Raw genomic sequence first — 21,971 nt, 5'->3', positions numbered from 1 at the left:
CAATGAAAAGAAACAGTTATTTGCACAGCGATTTTTTGGCCGAAATTAGGAAAACTACCAGTACTGTACACATTGGAAAAAATTGGCACAAAAACCCCTGATATCGGCAAAATTCCCGTTGTGAAGCTTAATTTACATGCATTTTAGCTTGAAATTTTCAAATTAAGTGCTCCTTTTATTTGTTCACTTGCAGAAAAATTCCTTTCTTTTTGAATTTTTCCGACGGCATTAGGGAATGTTGTAGTTTTTACTTAATTAGGAAAGTACCTTTTACACGTACTTGATAAAGAAGAAAAAAATCGCTGTTGCAAAATCTTATTGTAAAGAAAAACAAATTTAGTTTAAACCTATTGTTTAAGCTCATTTGCATCGAAAGCCCCAGGCTTATTGAAACGCTCTCGAGTCATTTTCCTGGGCATATAACCAGAACTTGGTGTCTCAGGGGTCGCCATGGTGTAATGGATATGGTGTCCGCCTAGCGACCGGGAGGTCATGGGTTCGATCCCCACTGTTGGAGCGTTCTTTACATCTTTCACAGATAGACAAAAACAAATTTAACAGTGAATATTGAAGGACACTACTTGAAGATCACTCAAATTAGATGACTAGATGACTTGTACACAATTGTTAAATTACTGCATTTGTAATGTTATCCCATTTCAATGAAGGGGCTATTGTCATAACTGTTTTGAGAGAAAGTCATTTAACGGCAGCAATTCAACAGCTTTCAATTTGAATTGCATGATATGACAATGGCATAAAAGTTCTACAAGGCAATTATTTAGAAAATATTTTACATGGAACATTAAGTTAGAATTGGTATAACCCTACACTGTACTGAGATATCCTATTGATATTTTCGAAAACATACTTGTATATAATGAATATATGGTCCTACCAAAGCTTATGTCATTTGATCAAGACAATATGACATAAATAAATTCACTGACGAAGGCCAATTCATTGTTAAGCTATCGATATTTTAATTGAATATAGATATAAAACATTATAATGGAACCAATTATTTACAACCTAAAGGATCGAATCGGCAAAACCAATTTTGTTCAAATATTATACTAAAGAGAAATATGTAAATAGCGCTCGTATTGTGCTTTTCCCACTAAAAAATCAATTTCAGTGACATGAATGAAATTGAGATAAGATAATTGACGTACCATGGGGTCCCTTTAATCATAGAGGGTGTTTTAAATACACAGGGGTGATGTCAATTAGTAGCATAGCTGAGTTATTACCATGGCACACGTTATGTGTATGATTGATACAGACTTGTCAAAATTTTGCTGGGTTGGTGGAAAAAAAACCGCTTCGGTAAAGTACAAACCAAATTAATTTTTTGATCGAGCCAAGATGCAATAGTCAGCGTCTATTGAAATCTCTGTTAATGACGGAATCCGGATAGTGCCATCTATAATCTCGCACTTTTTTCATCAAGGGCGACACTAGACACACGAAGCGACACTTGATATTTTTCTTGACAGTCGCGGCGACACACGATATTTTTCTTGACAGTCGCGGCGACGCACGATATATTTAACACGATATATCGCCCTTGTGTAGGTAGCCCAAACGGCGATATATCGTGCGTCGACGCGACTGTCAAGAAAACTATCGTGCGTCGCCGCCACTGTCAAGAAAAATATCGTGCGTCACCGCGACTGTCAAGAAAAATATCGTGCGTCGCCGCGACTGTCAAGAAAAATATCAAGTATCGCTTCGTGTGTCTTATGTCGCGTTCAAAGGGCGACACTAAACACACAAAGCGATACACGATATTTTGCGCGATAGTCGCGGCGACGCACGATATTTGTACTGTCCAAATATCGCTGTATTAATATCACCTGTCCACTGTCTGTTTTTAAAACGGTGTAACAGTAATTTTTAACCATTTATTATTAATATTGCTGCCATCGACACACTTATAAAATATTATTCTAGCATTAGTAAACCGAGTACAGATTAGTTTATTTTCATAATAATTTTGATATATATATTGACAAGGATATGTGTTTAAAACTATTCAGAAATTTGAACAATGGAGAATTTTTTTATCAATTTTAAGATAATATATCATTATAATCTGTATCACTTCCAATAGGATTGCAGATTTATAGATAACGTTTAACTTCAGTTAAGACATCAACATGAAACCAGAAGATTTCTTTTCAGGACATGTGTAATCATCATTTATAGGTTATCCAGATTATTGACGAGCAACATTAATGTCCAGTCTAATGATACATTAATTAGACGGTATTTTTGTTGCTGGTATTGTTTAACCTTTTAAATACATTTTATAATGCTTTATCAAATAAATTATCGGCATAAATAAAACTGCATACAGTGCAAACAACAATTTAATAATATTCATATTGGCTAGCAAAAACGCTTTTGAAGGGCGAAAAACGTTTGTTTCATATTGCTTAACAGGGTACCAGATCTAATATAAATGACTATTATATAATTATATTCAGATAAAGTTCACACTGTTACTTTTGTGCATGTCAAATATGATTTAAACAAAAGCACGTTATGCACGTTGAACTGTAGAATCGAACAACTAATAACTTAACCTTGGGAACTCTGTGTTATATTCAAAATCGTTATTCCAAGCGATTTTCCTATCATCAAATATACGTTTATATAAAATATTTATGTAATATTAAATATTTATGTATGGCCAGATTGAAGTATAAGAAGCGAATAGCTTGCTATATCAATCATATACATTTTAATTGCTGATCAGAACATTATTATAAAATAATATTATATCAAAAGAAAAACATGATGCACATGATTGATGATGTGAAAATATCCCCATTTTGTCTCCCCTTATTTTTTTGAACACCTGACAGTGGACAGACGTTATTACAGCGATATTTGAACAGTACAAATATCGTGCGTCGCCGCGACTGTCGCGCAAAATATCGAGTATCTCTTCGTGTGTCTAGTGTCGCGGTCTGAAATTAGACCGCGATACACGAGATTCGGATAATATGGGCGATATTTGAAAAATAAAATATCGTGTCGCGGCGACGCACGATATTTTTCTTGACAGTCGCGATGACGCACGATTTTTTTATTGACAGTCGCGTCGACGCACGATATATTTTACACGATATATCGCCTTTTGGGCTACCTACACAAGGGCGATATATCGTGTTAAATATATCGTGCGTCGCCGCGACTGTTAAGAAAAATATCGTGCGTCGCCGCGACTGTCAAGAAAAATATCAAGTATCGCTTCGTGTGTCTAGTGTTGCCCTTGATGAACGAAGTGCGAGATTATAGATGGCACTATACGGATTCAGTAGTTAATATCTAGAAATGATGAACAAATTTAACCACAAGGAAGAGCCAGTTTTGACCCGAGTAGCGTTATCTGGTTCAATTTTGTAGAGGAGCACAATCACTTGTTGCATTCGAAAAATAAAATTTTTGGCCATGTGGTTACAAAGGAAAATATTTAAAAGCTATAATTTTGAAATATAGCCTAGAACATAAACTATAAAACCCTTAGGTGTGTTCAGTCTTGACCCCAGGGTAATAATTTAATAAAATCTAGTAAACGGCAACTACATTTATAAAAAAAATAACATAACAAATTTGAAAGACGTGTAGTATCAATGTACAATCAATGATTGGTTTGGTTCTTGCTGTTGGCTTAGAGCGGTGTATTCGGTTTTATTTTTTTTTATTTTTTTTCGGCAAATCTGTTTAACCCAGCTTTCCACCTTAAATGACCTTTAACATAACGCCAGCAGACACGAATGAATACACTTAATTTATTAAACTGAGGTAAAAAACAATTACAATAATAGACAAGGAAAGTCTACAATGTGTACTGGCAACCTGCTGTGGTGATCCCTATCTTATCAGCTCAATACACAGGCACCTGGTTAATGTACTGGAAAAATGGATTCACTGCCAAAATAACTGATTTCATTTATTGTTAAATTGTTGTGTACATTTAAAATTAAAAACGTGTTACAGAATAATGGTGATTTGATTTTTATGTCCCCCAGTATATACTGTCTGTTGGAATGTTGGTTTGTTGGTTTGCGTCAAAATTTAACATTTGCCATAACTTTTGCAATATTGAAGATAGCAACTTGATATTTGGCATGCATGTGTATCTCATGGAGCTGCACACTTTGAGTAGTAAAAGGTCAAGGTCAACGTCATCCTTTAAGGTCAAAAGTAAATATATGGGGGGACAAAGTGTTTCACAAACACATCTTGTTCATTTTGAAAACGCACTAAAAACTGACTCATAAATGTATGGTAAGAATGCGTGGAAATAAAACTGCGTCTTAATGAAAAACGTAATTTCCATATATTTCAATCGTTTAGAACATACTTTTGCAACAAACCTAACATGCCATGTGATTATACAAAACATAGGGTCTGATGTAGTATCAGTAATATCTACGAACACAAGTATGAAGTTTGAATATGCGCGTACTTGTACTGGATATCAAAATCAGGATATATGGCGAACATCATCGTACAAACGTTATTTCTTGCTACCATAGTCGTTCCATAAAAAAAAATTAGTATAATCATACAATCTATATAATGACTTAAAGTAGTATTAGTATTAATATGATGTAAGAACATGAGAATATGTGCCTTAAAAAAAACGTTGAATACAATAATACGAAATGATTAACTTTACTTTATACTCTATAACATTTTGCACTTGGAGGAGTGCGGCGCAGAATATGGTTCCCATTTCTCAACACATTTTTGAATCTGCCATTCACGTACGTGGAGTCAGAGTAATCCAGAATGTCCTCTCCCTCTGGCATGCACACAGTTATCAGGTACACAAGCCCTGCCGGAACTTGTAACCGGAACTGCGACCGGTAAAAATGCTAACACATCAAGCATGCCATAGAAGTGCCTGAACTCATCGTTGGTCTTGTAGACATCAACCATGCCGAGCTCATGTATCTCACGCCATGTAGCTTGAGACAAGTGGTAAGACATCCTTGTATACCAAGATAATCCCAAATTTACGCGAAGGGATTTACGGAGACCAATGTCAAAGTCCACCAGAACACTTACGTGGTCCGACTGGTAGCCCAAAACTGTACAGGTGTCTACTATGGCATAGAACAATGTTTCATGTTATTTGTCGCTTGTCTGGAAGCAAGGCAAACACAGCAGGTACAGTTACGGTACCTACAGGAACTTGGATCACAAATAACTGTTGGAAGTGTGCTGTCGCCATAGCGAAATTACCATCCATCAACCATTGGTATGATTCTAGACTCACTGTCCCAATGTCAAAGAACAGGAATGGATCACATTGGCTGTTGTTTGCCCACTCTTCTTGTATGATAATGTCTCTGCAATTATCAGGCGCTTTCGGGGATTCTTGTGTTCGCTGGTTTCTGATTGTCCTTTTGCAGATCTCAGAAGATGGAGTGATGCAAGAAATTCCTCTTCGACATCTACAAGGCTGGAGGTATAGACAACGCCTGTTTTGTCATGGCTCGGTTTTGCCTGTTTCTTCATGTTTGACTTGACTTAAGCTACTTCAACGTTTATTTTGTTAGGTGGATGGTCATGTTTATTTGTTCGCTGACAGGTTGTCATCTGAATGTCTGAACGGAGAGACCCTCTACAGCCCATTGTGCGAGTGTTACATGTCAAAAAGATGGATGAGTTAGATGAAGATGATGAAGATTTCTTGGTATACAAATAATGTTCATGGCACAGTTTATATTTTCCTTGATTTGAGCGTATCAGTTCCATTTCTATTCAAGCACTTAAAATCCTTTTATACACACAATTGTAATATCCGGTAATCCAAGAACTTAATTCAAAATAAACTGAACGCAATTACCTTCGTATTTACGTATTTAGTTCCACTTCTAATCAAGCACTTAAAATCCTTGAGAATGTATGATGTAAAAGAAAGCTCTTTCTGTTTTAACAAAGTTAAGTGAATGTTTTGAATTCGCAATTGATAACGAAAAAAATGCAGTCAGATAGTATATACAAAATTTCAGTTGTGGGAAAAAAATACTCTCTAATAATATAATGTTATTAATTAGTTGAATTCATATTGGCTGTGTTATTGAGCTGAAGACAGCCGTATTGGCCTGAGGCCGCAGGCTTTAATACAGAAAACTAGCTAAACGTATCAATACATATTTTCTACTCTCATTTAATAATAAACGTAAACATAATCACCATCAAAATCCAGCTTGTTTGTCGCATTGCTTTAATAATTTATTGTAATTTATTAGTGAGACCAGTAGAATAAACATAACATGTTCAATTACAAAACTGTTTCCATTCCTACATTTCTACAATACTCGATATCCTTAAAAATATTGCTCAAAACTCTATTTTACTATATAACATCTGGCATTTTTACATTTGGCATTTTTACCTATGGCATTTGTACCTACATTCAAGCCAAATAGTATCAGAGTATTGCCCTAAGGCAGTGAAGTAGCACATGGTTCTTAATTAGTCATGCATGAATTACCCCCTGTCAATATCAATCGATTATGAACGTGGCTTTGTGGCTTTTTTACACCAAGCACACTTATTGGTCCCTCATGAATACTCCTCTACAGGACCGTTGCTTTAGGGACGTGTGATGGCACCAAGTGTTATCCTCTAGGAAATTGTGCTTTTAATGCATAATTATACAGTATTATAAAAACATTAATTTCTACACGAAGTTTAATTTCAAATTGAACACGCTATATCTTTATCGTTATGGTCTTTTAGATGAAAAAGAGACTTATTGAAAATTTCTTTACCATATACTGATTTTAACAAAATGCGAACCGCCAATTTAGTCGGACATAAACGATTTAACGTTTTTATGCACACCTGTCGCTAACGTCATTACAAGATGGCGGACAATATATAACTGAAATTGTGATTCTCTGAAAAAAGACAAATAAAAAATTGACGATGGACATCATACAGCTAGTAGTGATTAATGAGATCACATGCGTGTGTAAATAAGCAATGGATAATGCGTTTTAGATACAAACAACGTATATTGATTAGTTATCTACAAGTGGATGTATGTTCCGAAAATGATTGCTTGCAGATTGACGTTCAGTTTACTCGCAAAGTTAAAACATTTGACAAGATCATCATTAGAAAATGTTATAAGGTAAACATGGTTACATTGTATATTTTAGTTAATCTGTGTATAATTAGATTCATATGCATTGATTGCTGTATTATGTTTGTCATGCTGAACAGTTTACTGAAACAGCATGGAACTGCCCTTTTTGAATTTACTTCGCCATAACCGTATGCCTTCCTAGGAAAAACACTATAAACATGTGTACAATCACCTCATTGGTAACAAAATACTGACCGTATTTCAGTCTGGCTTATAGCCGGTTGACTCTACTACAAAACAACTTTTTGCAAACGTTTTGCAAACCAATCTGCAATGGATTAGAGGTAAAGGTGACTTTTTTACTTTAGGTAAGCATTTGATAAGGCCATAACCCTGGGTATATTACACGACCTGAATGTTATTGGAATCCTTGGACAGTTGCACTCAGGGTTTATACATTGGCTAAATGCAAGCCGTCAACGCGAAGAGCATTCAGGTGTAGTTCCAAACTGCGCCCCACTACATCGGGGCTCTTCATTAGGGCCCCTCTTATTTCTAATGTTTATAAATGATATAGGTTACTACGTTCAAAGTAATACTCGTCTGTTTGCTGAAGATACATCCCTATACAATATCTGATATCAATACCAACATAAAATATATTCATATTGAAAATATTATTTTTATGTATTTATTTATTTCGTTGCAAATCTAATTAACCTTATTAAAACTGGATACAGTAACTCTTTTATTAAATATTTCGGCCACAGGCCTTCTCCAGTAAACGATTATACAGAAAATTTCACATAGCGTTTCCTTTTGTTGACAATATCGGAAGTAAAATGCAATAAATGACGTAACGTCACACGACGCGAACGTGACGTTACGCGCCAACACTCTGAAGTCACTGCATTATACGCATAATATGCTGTTTATATATTTTTATATAAATATTATATATATAAAAACATATATAATGTTTACATACTATATATAAATATTATTATTTATTTTATGCATTTTATGCTGTCTATCAATGTTGCTGACCGGAACACACTGTCTTTTACATTACAGCCAAAAGTTTTCATAGTCTTGAGTCTCTTTATCCACAACGCTTCCCTAATCACACTTTCTTGGCGTCCAGCGATATTAAGCTTCTCTAGGACTGAGAAGTACATGTTGTCATCGCAATGGCTCGAAGCAAAGTGTGTGGTAATGGGCTTCTGTTTGTGCAGGCGTACGTCTCGTATGTGTTCTATCATGCGTTCTCGGATTTGCCTTTCTGTCTCCCCACCGCATTTGCACCTGTTGCATCCTATACCGTATACCACGTTCCTCGTATGACAAGTAACATTGTGGCACGTGTTGTAAGTTATTTTACCGTCGGTGTCTTGAATGTCACTTGTTGTCAGTTTGTTACAGTACGTGCAGTTTTCCTTACATGTGTTCGTGATGAAGGTAGCCTTGCTTGTCTTGTTGTGTACCAGGGTATCACAGAGGTTTCTATTTCTATGGTGTGCTACCAAAGGCGGTTCACTGAAAATCTCGCGCATCCTGTCTGATCTGTATAACACGTTTAAATGCTTGTGTACAATGCTGTGTATGTGAAGAAGACTGAAAAACGTGACCACCAGAGGAACTCTGTTATTTGACCTTCGTTTCTTTGATTTTTTCAGTAAATCTGCGCGCGACAGTTTATCTATCTCTGCAACTAGTTTTCTACGAATTTCCCACTATACCCGCGTTTTCATAACTGCATTTTCAGGTCATTTCTATGCTTCTTGTAATCTTCTTCCTGTTCACATATTCTTCGTATCGCAATCCGAGTACATATGTTAACGATCTTGTATTGCTTGAGGGAGGCAGGGGCACGAGTTTTTACGTATGTACAGTTGTTTGTCCGTGGGTTTAACATACAGATCTGACCATTCCGCATCCGTACGGTTTTATCCAGTAAAACGATACTATGCGGACTATATCGAAGGTCGACTTGAATATTCTCGTGTATGGATTCGCATGTACGGCGAAAGCCTCAAGCTCACGTGCGGTATCATACCATCTTCCAAAACCGTTGTCGGTAAATCTATTATAAAATGCCGGTAATTTATAAGCTGTCATGAGTTCTTCGTCCCACTTCCACATATAGCTACACGCGAAATTTTACCGCAGCCGATCGCCACTCCGCCCGTCTGTCCGTAGTTGTTTTCATTTAGGCTGAACTTGTTGTTTTCTAAAACTGTCGTGATTATGTCAATCATATCATCAGTGGAAGTAACTAGTGGGTTAGAGCGCGTGTTCAATGCTTCCCTGCAAGCTTCTAATCCTTCTCTTTTGCGTATGGATGGATACAGTTTCTTGACGTCAAAGCAATAGCAGACAATTGTCTTCCGACAGTGGTTCTTTGACTTCTTTTTTTTCTGTATTAAGTCCGTAGTGTCTCTAATGTAACTGGGCGAGGACTCCTCATATTCATTCTATTCATGCTCGGCCAATTCGGCTAATTTCTCTGTAGCTGTATCTATCCCGTTCACTTTTGTGCGAAAAGGTGCGTCTGCTTTATGTATCTCCGGATTTCCTTTGAGTTTACCCGCTTGTGGGTACCTAGGTATCAAATAATGTTTCATATCAACAGAGATACTGCCTTGTCGGTGAAGTCTATTTACGAGCGATTTCACATTTTTCATACTTTCTTTGCTTGCAGCACCTTCAGTAGATCTGTATGCCTCGTTTTCATTCAATTCGTATTTCAGCGATTCTTTGTACACTTCTTTATCTAGTATGACTATTCCAGAGCCCTTGTCCGCCGGTCTGATGATGATTGAATCATTATGTAACAGTTCATGGAATGCTTTGTTTTCATTTTTGTCTAGATTCAATTTGCCAGTCTTCTATAAATTTGAGATGATATAATTCTTTACCAGTTCAACATAAAGGTCGAGGCTTTGGTCTCTTCCTGCGTTTGGAGTAAAAGTGCTTTTTGGTTTTACTTGGAACTTATCGATTATTCCCTATTTCATATTTGGGTTGCTTTCAGTGTCCGCAAAATATTCCCGTAATCGCATTCTGTTGGTGTCCCGATAAACCATTGTATGATGCCCATCGTACATTTTGAGTTGTTGTTGAATGTGTGTTCTGCGTTTTGATAACAATGTTTTATTACAAATATATACATAATTCAAGTGGCTGAGAAAGTTCCATGAGAAAGGTTGCTTTTATCTGAAAACTTAACCGAAACATGATGTTCAAATATATAAAGAATCAACAGCGCCTTCAGGTGAATAGTGGCTTTTATATGAAAGCGTTACCGAAACGGGATCATAGTTGAGTGCATAAAAATGTCATTTTGCCTTTGTGAAATGTGATTCGCTGTCATGGTTTCGAAAGCGGTTCTCGGCATTACTCATCAAGTTTTCGATATCAGTTCATGATCGCAACAGAATCTGGTTACACTTAATTTCGACATGGCGTTTGTAAACAGATATATAATGATATTTTGATCAACATGATCGATGATGTAAAACAGTAAATGTTTGGCTGAAATTGTTCTGCAGTTAATGGCTTATGTAATTACAAAAACTGTCACCGTTTTATTTTGCTTCGTTTGAATGTTTTCTTTCATATTTCGTTATAATTGTGTGTTGATGTGTGTTTTTTATTTAAAGAAGCAAGTACTGTGTGTTTTTTGGTTAGTATTTCGTTTGTTCGTTCGTTCGTTCATATAATCGTAAGATCATTCGTTCTTTCCTTTGATCATTCGTTCTATCATTCGTTCGTGCGTTAGTTTGTTGGTCGGTCGCGCGGTCGGTAATTGATTCTCGGTTCTGTCTTTTGTTGGTTCGGCGGAAGATAGTTGCCATTGTGAAGTGTAAGGGACCCAAGTGTGTCGTCGGTTGACTCAATTCATTCAGAGTTGGTTTGGTTTACAAATAACGTCATTGTCGTAACTGCTGGTGATACGTAATTGCTGGTAAAACGAATTAACCAATTGACCATCAAAGGCGTTTAAACGACACATGAAAATAATAAATCTTAGAACTCATCGAAATAGACCGGTGACAACTAGCTATTGATTTTTAATAAGCCTCGCTCTGAAAAAACTGGGCTTAATGCATGTGCGTTAATTGTCATCCCAGGGACGACACTTTTATAGATGTTTATGTTTAAAGGAGGTCTCTTTTACACATGACTCCAAAGAAGTGTCGTCCCTGATAAGCCTATGCGGACTGAATCGGGTGAAAAATCGTACACTTGCATTAAGCCCGAATTTCCTAAAACGAGGCTAATTAGAAATTAGTTTGGAGAAGACCAACAACAACTCGCTATTATGTGTTCTTAATTTAAAGCCATGATGATGATGCAAAATAAAATTTAGTATGATATTAATTTTCTATTATAAGTAGGTAAATAAAATATAAATTACCGGCTCATTTTATAAAAATGATTACAAGCATTGTCAATTTAAAGATACTTACAATCGAACTGAAAAGTGATAGGTTAACCATCCCAATTCACATTGAATTCCCGTTAAAATTATGAACAATGTCGAAAATAGATTGTTCTGTAAATATTATAAGTCTTCAAGTATTCACTGTTCTACCTTAATACTATAAACGGTCATGTTTACCACCTATTAACGTCAGCTTTCAAAGTTTCGTAACAAAATCGGCCAATTATCGTCGCGAAATCGAAATACATGACTAACAAGAATATACTATTTTCACACACAAGTAATAGTAATGCATATGGAGAATTACTTTTATATTTTTTTATAAATGTTAATATGTGTATGCTAAACGGCAGAAATAATGTTTGTAATGATTAAACATCCATTTCATCTAAAGGAAAATCAGTCGTAGATTATTGTCTTGTAAATCATTGTATGTTAGATAAATTTTCCAATTTTGAAGTTGTAAAAGTATCTACACTTGTAAACAAACAGTGGAACTTTAGGTGAAAGTGCACCTACAGCTATGCCAGATCATTCATTATTGAAATAGAGTTTGCTTATTCAATATGATTTGATGAACATAACTGAAAGCGATGTTCCTATGTCTCAGTATACTAAATTTGATTTTAAAAATGTGCCTGATGATCTCATGTTAAATCAAAACACTTTAAGTGACATACATTTTGCTATATCTAAACTTGAAAGTAGTTTAAGAAACCAAACTGATATAGATGATGTATATAATGTTTGGTGTAATATCATATCTAAATCTTTGTATGAGAATTTACCTTTTAAAGTAGTTAAGTCTGGAACTCATAATAAAAAACGACGCCCAGGCAAACCATGATGGGCGGAACATTTGACTGAATTATGGAATCGTGTTTGTACTGCTGAAAAGTCTTGGTTGTCATGTTTTAATAGAAATCGTAAAACGGATTTTAAATCTGAATATGTAAGTGTCCGTAAACGTTTTGATAGAGAGGTGCAGGGATCTTAACGATTTTACTGGTATTCAATGCAGGATCAACTTTTTGGAGGAGTGTGGCGTCGATCCTGCCAAATTTTGGAAGTCCATTGGGAAAATTGGAGTAAATTGCTCTAAGAGTAATGTTATTCCGATGGAGGTAATCCTGGAGGATGGCTCCATTTTTACGGAAGTTGATGTTGTGTTGGCAAGGTGGAAAATACTTTAGCTCACTTTTCCAATCTGTCGTACATACTGACAGTAATCAATACACTTATGTTGATACGACAGAGTCCGCAAATATGTCTTTTAATGATCATATTTCTATCATGGAGGTTCATAAAGCATTGGCCAATGCCAAAAATGGTAAATCGCGTGGTATTTATAATTTTCCTGTCGAGGTACTTACCAATGATTCGGCTTTGTCATTATTACATGTGTTGTTTAATATTTGCTTCGATAATGGTATTGTTCCTACTTTATGGAGTAAATCTGTTGTATGCCCTTTACCTAAATCATCTAGATAAACGGGATCCTTTTTCGTATAGAGGGATATCACTTGCACCGGCGATGTATAAACTTTATTGTTATATTTTAAATAATCGACTTAGTCTTTGGACGGAACGAAGGACAAGTTGTCTGATGAGCAAAACACATTTAGGAAAGGTCGTGGTACCACAGAACATATTCTGTCATTTAATACTATTATTGATACCAGAAAGAAAATTGATTGTCTACATACTGTGCATCTATCGATTTTAAGGAAGATTACGATACTATTAATAGACATATACTTTGGAAAAAATGTATGATATTGGTGTATGTGGCAAGATGTTATCTGCTGTTAAATATTTATACTCATCTGTTATGTCATGTGTTGGAGTTAATTCTTTTAAAACTGAGTGGTTTGACGTCAAGTGTGGTTTACGTCAAGGGTGTACATTATCTCCCCTGCTTTTTAATTTGTTCTTCAATGATTTAACTGTATACCTTAAATCCTTTGGCTTAGGTATTAATCTTGATAACGAAAAAAGCTATGTATCTTGTTATACGCTGATGACATTGTAATTCTAGCCGACGATGCTGATGAGCTTTAGATATTGTTAAATGCTTCAAATGATTGGTGTTCTTGGAATGATATGACTGTAAATCCGTCCAAGAGTAATATTATTCACTTGCGGCCAAATGCATTTCAAGGTACGAATATAGATTGTAGATAGATATACTAACTTAGGTGTTATTTTACATGAGCATCTTGAGCACGTTAAAGCTGTTGCTCAGAGTGCCAGTCGTGCTTTGGGTCTCGTAATCGCAAAATGTAAAAGCTTGGGTGGCGTTCCATATAATGTTTTTCCAAATTATACGATTATGTCGTTTTGCCTGTAATCAACTATAGCGCTCCATCATGGGGCGCTCGGACTTATTCATTCATTAATGCGGTGCAAAACAGGGCGCAACGGTTTTTTTTCTAGGAGTCGGAAAATATACACCAAATGATGGCATATCGGGTTATATCGGTTGAATACACCGCAAGTACAAAAGTGGAAATCGGCCACGCTTTATTGGTCACGTTTATCATACATGAACGCAACGAGGGTTAATAAGCGATGACACTCTGGGTAGCATCTAAGTCTAATCTTTTATGTAAAAACTAAGTATTTGCTGTAAAACAGTTTCTAGATGTAAATAACTTGAGTATTTATAGCAGTATTTTGAAACCGATATCGTCATGATTTGTCGATAAGTCATAGATATTGTTAAAAAATAGTACATATCCGAGTGATATGATAGAATAAATAGTAACTCTTTTCCTTCAAGAAGAGGAGGTAACAAATTGCGTCTGTATGAATGTGTTAAATCTGAACATGTTACTGAACAATACTGTAAATTAATTATGCCACCTAGACATATATCTGCGTTATATAAGTTCCGGTGTGGGGTAGCTTCCATAAGAATCGAAACCGGCAGGTATGAAGGTTTACCAATTTAGGAAAATAATTGTCTATTTTGTATCTTACCATTGTTTTAAGGCAGTTTTTAATTAATTTGATTAGCAAAGTTTCTTCAGTTTTAACTTTTTTAATTTTCTTTTTTATTTATTTGTGCAAAACTGTTGAATTAGTAAAAGTCGTTATGTATCTAATGTGTATATATAAAGTGGAATTCTTAACTGCGATAGTCTCTTATAATTCCAATATGGAAAGGAAATATACATTTGACATTTTGTAATTATTTGTATTGTAATCACCATGTATGTATATTGATGACTCATCAGATGGTTTTCGGATGATAACTCAAGAACGCTTAGGCCTAGGATCATGAAACTTCATAGATACATTGATCATGACTTGTAGATGACCCCTATTGATTTTGAGGTCACAAGGTCAAAGGTCAAGGTCACAGTAACTCGAAGTAGTAAAATGGTTTTCGGATGATAACTCAAGAACGCTTTCGCCTAGGATTATGAAACTTCATAGGTACATTGATCATTATTCGCAGATGACTCCTATTGATTTTCTGGTCACTAGGTCAAAGGTCTAGGTCACAGTGACTTGAAATAGAAAAATTGTTTCCGGATGATAACTCAAGAACGCTTACGCCTAGGATCATGAAACTTCATAGGTACATTGATCATGCATGGCAGATTACCCTTATTGATTTTCAGGTCAATAGGTCAAATGTCAAGGTCACAGTGACCCGAAATAGTAACATGGTTTCCGGATGATAACTCAAGAATGCTTAGGCCTAGGATCACGAAACTTCATAGGTGCATTGATCATGACTGGCAGATGACCCATATTAATTTTCAGGTAACTAGGTCAAAGGTCAAGGTTACAGTGACTAGAAACAGTAAATTTGTTTCCTGATGATAACTCAAGAATAATTAGGCCTAGGATCATGAAACTTAATAGGTACATTGATCATGAATGGCAGATGGCCCCTATTGACTTTCAGATCACTAGGTCAAAGGTCAAGGTCACAGTGACAAAAAACGTATTCACACAATGGCTGCCACTACAACTGACAGCCCATATGGGGGGGCATGCATGTTTTACAAACAGCCCTTGTTTGTAAGTAAAAATTTCGTAGCGGGTATAACATTGAGATTATTTAATTTCAATTAAAAGTTTCGTTGTGAATTTTAACTAAAGTACCGGGGTATCTCGCGAATTATTTGGCATTGACATTTCCTCTTAATAAAATATTATGTAAATACGCTGTATCGTTACCGTTGCGCTGTATCAGTTCCTTCATTATTGAAACAATTATTGTATTGTACACTGACTGCACAAAGTGTCGTAACATACGGAAGCAATACATTAATTCGGACAGTACTTAAAGTCGGACACAAGTAAATAAATGATTTAATTCTCTCTTGATTTCTTTGAAATTCGATATTTGTTGTTAAAAAATGGCAACTGCATTGATTAACACCATAAGAGTCAATAGTATTGATCATCTAAACGCTTTATTTACGTTTCCGACTTTACGTTCTGTCCGAAATTTAAGTACGCATACATGTGCACATACATGTCATATCTACATGTAGTATATGATTTTCTTTTGTACATTTACATTTAAGTACACGGTGCCTGTACTGTAACATTAATTTATGATATTGACTGTGTACATCAGACTACTTGCTGTATTATGTATATGAATGTATACATATTATGTACACGTAAATGAAGAAATAAAATAAAGATGAAAACTTGCCTCTTATCATTTTGTAGGTAAATTTTATGGGCTACCAAATAATTGTATTTGTAGCCCAGTGGGCTACCTAAAAAAAAGAATTTTTTCGGACACTGTTGATGAGACTTTAATAAAGATATACTACTACCACAATGTAATCGAAATCGAACCTATTTAACATAATCAGCTCAGTAGAACCAATAAAAGAATCGTATAAACATGTGCATTATAAAACAACATTTAACAAAATTTTCTCATTTTAACGAAGATGTTTGTATCATTTGCTTCGTTGTGTGGAATAAACGATGTTTTAGTTGTAAGAATCAAAGAATAATGCGAGTTAATAGCAAAAAAGACCTGATTGTGGGATTAACATTGTGGTATGTTAGCAGGTATGTGTAAATAATTGCCAGCCTAGCAAGCTCTATTAATCTTTGTGTTAATAGATTTGAAAGCAAATTGTTTTTTTCTTTTGGAAGGGGGAGGGGGGAGGGGTAAACAGACAACATCAAAAACGCTAATATAAATACAAAATTGGTTATACCACAGTGACCAATACCAATATATATAAACTACGTTAAAACAATTTCTGAAAACAATTATTACCTTGTCAACAGCTGGATTGTACTTTCCAATTTAACAGTTTAATCCGACTAATACATGGCGAATAAAACATATCTTCCAAAACGACACGCCAAAAAGAATCACTTAAAATCTATAAAATTCCAAAGGTGCTTTAAGAAGCCATGGCCCTGTTAAGTTTTTCCGACATATCAAAAGCAACCATAAATGTGTGTTTAAATTTTACGCTACAGTTGAAATACCACTCACTCTATTGAACACACAATATAGTTCACTCTATCGTCTTACATAAATTTACACTGTGCAGCATATTATAATATTAATAGCGTTTTAAACATCTATAGTCGTGGAAGTTAATTCAACTTTCAGTAAATTTCGATCGAAAGAACCAGGTACACTCAAAATGTTAACCTCTTGAAGGTGCGGTAAACTAATAATTGGGTGTAATCATTTACTTAAACAGGCGTCCTTAGGCTTTGGTTAAACCAGGCAACCAAATCGCCCCAGATTCGCGTACTTATTTGAAAACCCATCTAGTGTGTTTTTGCATTTAAGGGACTGCGCAAATGAACTATTTTTTTAGCCTTAAGCTATACTTACACATTGGCAATAAATGAGAAACTAATAGAATACGGTGATAAAGATGATAAATCAAAGCAGCAAATAGGTGTAAATAATTTAAAAAATTCGAATAAAAAACGGATATCAAACCACCGACCTAGAAAACACGTATAGACATCCTGTCATCTGCTATAATGACAACAATCTTCTTCCGGGTAAATGTCAACGTGAAGTTTTCAAACAGACACACCCAATAGCATAAAATTACTTTTATTGTAAAATGCGAAAACATTTTCCTTTATATCAATACGTTATTTTTTACCGTTATTATTATATGGAGACGAACATATCATACATTCAGATTTTTACAGAAAAATAATCAAATTGTACCCTTTTTTGCTGACATTTTCTTCATCCCTTTAACTCTGGAATGAAAGTTTCGCTTCAAACGAATTCGTCCCTTTAATTAACCACGGTCCAGTGACCACTTTTGCCCGCCGTTAAATAATGGGAGAATAATCTCATGGGATTTTTGGCATTTTTAAAAACGTGTTTTCTTTGCGTATTTAAGTATTGAAACGTTATTTATGGATTTTATAATCATTTTATGCGCACAAAACCTGATATTTTTTAGTAATAAAAAAATCCCATTTTTGAAATGGGAAAAAAAATCCCATGGGATTTTTAAATATTTTGAGGTAATTATTCATGTAACTTCCAGAAACACTATATTTTATCAAATGATCAACAATCAACGCGATTTTAACGCGTTTACTCGTGTTTGTAAAAAAAACACCCATGTGATTTGTTTTTCCCATAGGATTTTTTCCAATGGGATTTGTTTTTCCAATTGGATTTTTCCCATGGAATTTTTTGTAATGCGATAAATATAATAATAATGGTAATAATAATAACAGTAATAATATTTATAATATTAATATTAATTATTATTATTATTATTATTTTGTTATTTTTGTATTGGTACACTATTATTATTATTATTATTATTATTATTATTATTATTATTATTATTATTATTATTATTATTATTATTATTATTATCAATTACCATTATTATTATTATTATTATTATTATTATTATTATTATTATTATTATTATTATTATTATTATTATTACTATTATTATTATTTCTACTTCAACTACTAAAACTTCAACTTCTACTTCTACTACTTCTACTACTACTACTACTACTACTACTACTACTACTACTACTACTACTACTACTACTACTACTACTACTACTACTAATACTACATGTGTGTGAAGTTTAGCCTATTTAGTACATAGGTTGAAACATACATCCTATTTTGCATATTTAGCCTATTTAGCCTATTTAACAGCATTTTCAGCCTATTTAGTCTATTTAGCCTATTTAGTATATAGGTTGAAACATACATTCTACTTAGCCTATTTAACAGACTTTTCAGCCTATTTAGCCCATTTAGCCTATTTAGCCTATTTAGTACATAGGTTGAAACATACATCCTATTTTGCCTATTTAGCCTATTTAACAGCATTTTCAGCCTATTCAGCCTATTAAGTACATAGTTAACAGCATTTTCAGCCTATTTATCCTATTTAGCCTATTTAGTACATAGGTTGAAACATGCATCCTATTTAGCCTATTTAACAGCTTACTTAGCCTATTTAGTATATAGGTTGAAACATACATCCTATTTTGCCTATTTAGCCTATTTAGCCTATTTAACAGCATTTTCAGCCTTTTTAGCCTATTTAGTATATAGGTTGAAACATACATCATATTTAGCCTATTTAGCCTATTTAACAGCCTTTTCAGCCTATTTAGCCTATTTAGCATATTTAGCCTATTTAGTACATAGGTTGAAGCAGACATCGTATTTTGCCTATTTAGCCTATTTAACAGCATTTTCAGCCTATTTAGCCTATTTAGCCTATTTATTATATAGGTTGAAACATACATCCTATTTAGCCTATTTAGCCTATTTAACAGCCTTTTCAGCCTGTTTAGCCTATTTAGACTATTTAGAACATAGGTTAAAACATACATCCTATTTAGCCTATTTAGCCTATTTAACAGCATTTTCAGCCTATTTAGCCTATTAAGTACATAGTTAACAGCATTTTCAGCCTATTTAGCCTATTTAGTACATAGGTTGAAACATGCATCCTATTTAGCCGATTTAGCCTATTTAACAGCCTCTTTAGCCTATTTAGTGTATAGGTTGATACATACATCCTATTTTGCCTATTTAGCCTATTTAGCCTATTTAACAGCATTTTCAGCCTATTTAGCCTATTAAGCCTTGTTAGTATATAGGTTGAAACATACATCCTATTTAGCCTATTTAGCCTCATTTAACAGCCTTTTCAGCCTATTTAGCCTATTTAGCCTATTTAGTACATAGGTTGAAACATACATCCTATTTAGCCTCTTTAGCCTATTTAACAGCATTTTCAGCCTATTTAGCCTATTAAGTACATAGTTAACAGCATTTTCAGCCTATTTAGCCTATTAAGCCTATTCAGTTCATAGGTTGAAACGTGCATCCTATTTAGCCGATTAAGCCTATTTAACAGCCTATTGAGCCTATTTAGTATATAAGTTGAAACATACATCCAGCCTTTCAGCCTATTTAGAATGTTTAGAACATAGGTTGAAACATACATCGTATTTAGCCTGTTTAGCCTATTTAACAGCCTTTTCAGCCTATTTAGACATAGCTTGAAACATACATCGTATTAAGCCTATTAATCCTATTTAACAGCCTTTTCAGCCTATTTAGAAAGTTAAGTACAAATGTTGAAACATACGGTACATCCTAATTAGCCTATTTAGCCTATTTAACAGCATTTTCAGCCTATTTAGCCTATTTAGCCTATTTCATACATAGGTTAAAACATACAACGAACAAGAGTTATCCCCCTAGAGACCTAGTGCACGCTGACCAACCGTCGACTGCCTGTCGGGCTGAACTAGTTTCGGCCGGGAGTTTTAATTAGGATCGGAGCCAGGTGCAACCTGTAGGGCTGACCTTGTTTCGGCCAAGAGTTTTAATTAGGATCGGAGCCAGGTGCAACCTATTTAGCCTTTTACGCGCCATTTTTGCCTATGAGTGGGTATGCGCCTTTAACGGCCCCTTTCGGACGAACAAGAGTTATCCCCCGAAAGAGACCTAATGCACGCTGACCAGCCGTCGACTGCCTATCGGGCTGAACTAGTTTCGGCCGGGAGTTTTAATTACGGTCGGCCCCGTGCATGCAGCCTATTTAGCCTATTTCTCGTATGCGTCATTTCCCAGTGAGCGGGTATGCCCCTTTAAGGGCCCCTTTTCGGACGAACACGAGGTATGCCCCGGAAGAGACCTAGTGCAAGCTGACCAGCCGTCGACTGCCTGTCGGGCTGACCTAGTTTCGTCCGGGAGTTTTAATTAGGATCGGAGCCAGGTGCAACCTATTTAGCCCATTACGCGCCATTTTTGCCTGTGAGTGGGTTTGCCCCTTTAAGGGACCCTTTCGGACGAACAAGAGTTATCCCCCGGAAGAGACCTAGTGCACGCTGACCAGCCGTCGACTGCCTATCGGGCTGAACTAGTTTCGGCCGGGAGTTTCAATTACGGTCGGCCCCGTGCATGCAGCCTATTTAGCCTACTTCTCGTATGCGTTATTTCCCAGTGAGCGGGTATGCCCCTTTAAGGGCCCCTTTCGGACGAACAAGAGTTATGCATCGGAAGAGACCTAGTGCACGCTGAACAGCCGTCGACTGCCTGTCGGGCTGACCTAGTTTCGGCCGGGAGTTTTAATTAGGATCTGAGCCAGGTGCAACCTATTTAGCCTATTACGCGCCATTTTTGCCTGTGAGTGGGTATGCCCCTTTAAGGACCCCTTTCGGACGAACAAGAGTTATCTCCCGGAAGAAACCTAGTTCACGTTGACCAGCCGTCGACTGCCTATCGGGCTGAACTAGTTTCGGTCGGGAGTTTTAATTACGGTCGTCCCCGTGAATGCAGCCTATTTAGCCTATTTCTCGTATGCGTCATTTTCCAGTGAGCGGGTATGCCCCTTTAAGGGCCCCTTTCGGACGAACAAGAGTTATCCCCCGGAAGAGACCTACTGCACGCTGACCAGTCGTCGACTGCCTGTCGGGCTGACCTAGTTTCGGCCGGGAGTTTTAATAAGGATCGGAGCCAGGTGCAACCTATTTAGCCTATTACGCGCCATTTTTGCCTGTGAGTGGGTATGCCTCTTTAAGGGCCCCTTTCGGACGAACAAGAGTTATCCCCCGGAAGAGACCTAGTGCACGCTAACCAGCCGTCGATTGCCTATCGGGCTGAACTAGTTTCGGCCGGGAGTTTAAATTACGGTCGGCCCCGTGCATGCAGCCTATTTAGCCTATTTCTCGTATGCGTCATTTCCCAGTGAGCGGGTATGCCCCTTTAAGGGCCCCTTTCGGACGAACAAGAGTTATCCCCCGGAAGAGACCTAGTGCACGCTGACCAGCCGTCGACTGCCTGTCAGGCTGACCTTGTTTCGGCCGGGACTTTTAATTAGGATCGGAGCCAGGTGCTTCCTATTTAGCCTATTACGCGACATTTTT

At 36.0% G+C, this 21,971-nt stretch overlaps 1 protein-coding gene across 1 annotated transcript in view; it reads right to left on the bottom strand.

The window, feature by feature from the left end:
• LOC127852432 (uncharacterized) overlaps positions 1 to 17,097 on the bottom strand; it is an 82,312-nt gene extending 65,215 nt beyond the window's left edge. Inside the window, exon 1 of the mRNA XM_052386387.1 lies at positions 16,837 to 17,097. The gene's annotated coding sequence lies outside the window, so the exon portion shown is untranslated. The remainder of the gene's footprint in view (positions 1 to 16,836) is intronic.
• Positions 17,098 to 21,971: the final 4,874 nt, after the last annotated feature.

Source organism: Dreissena polymorpha, chromosome 12 (assembly GCF_020536995.1).
Source record: "Dreissena polymorpha isolate Duluth1 chromosome 12, UMN_Dpol_1.0, whole genome shotgun sequence".
In the NCBI taxonomy this organism is placed as follows: domain Eukaryota; kingdom Metazoa; phylum Mollusca; class Bivalvia; order Myida; family Dreissenidae; genus Dreissena; species Dreissena polymorpha.
This window is presented reverse-complemented; position numbering and strand designations above follow the sequence as displayed.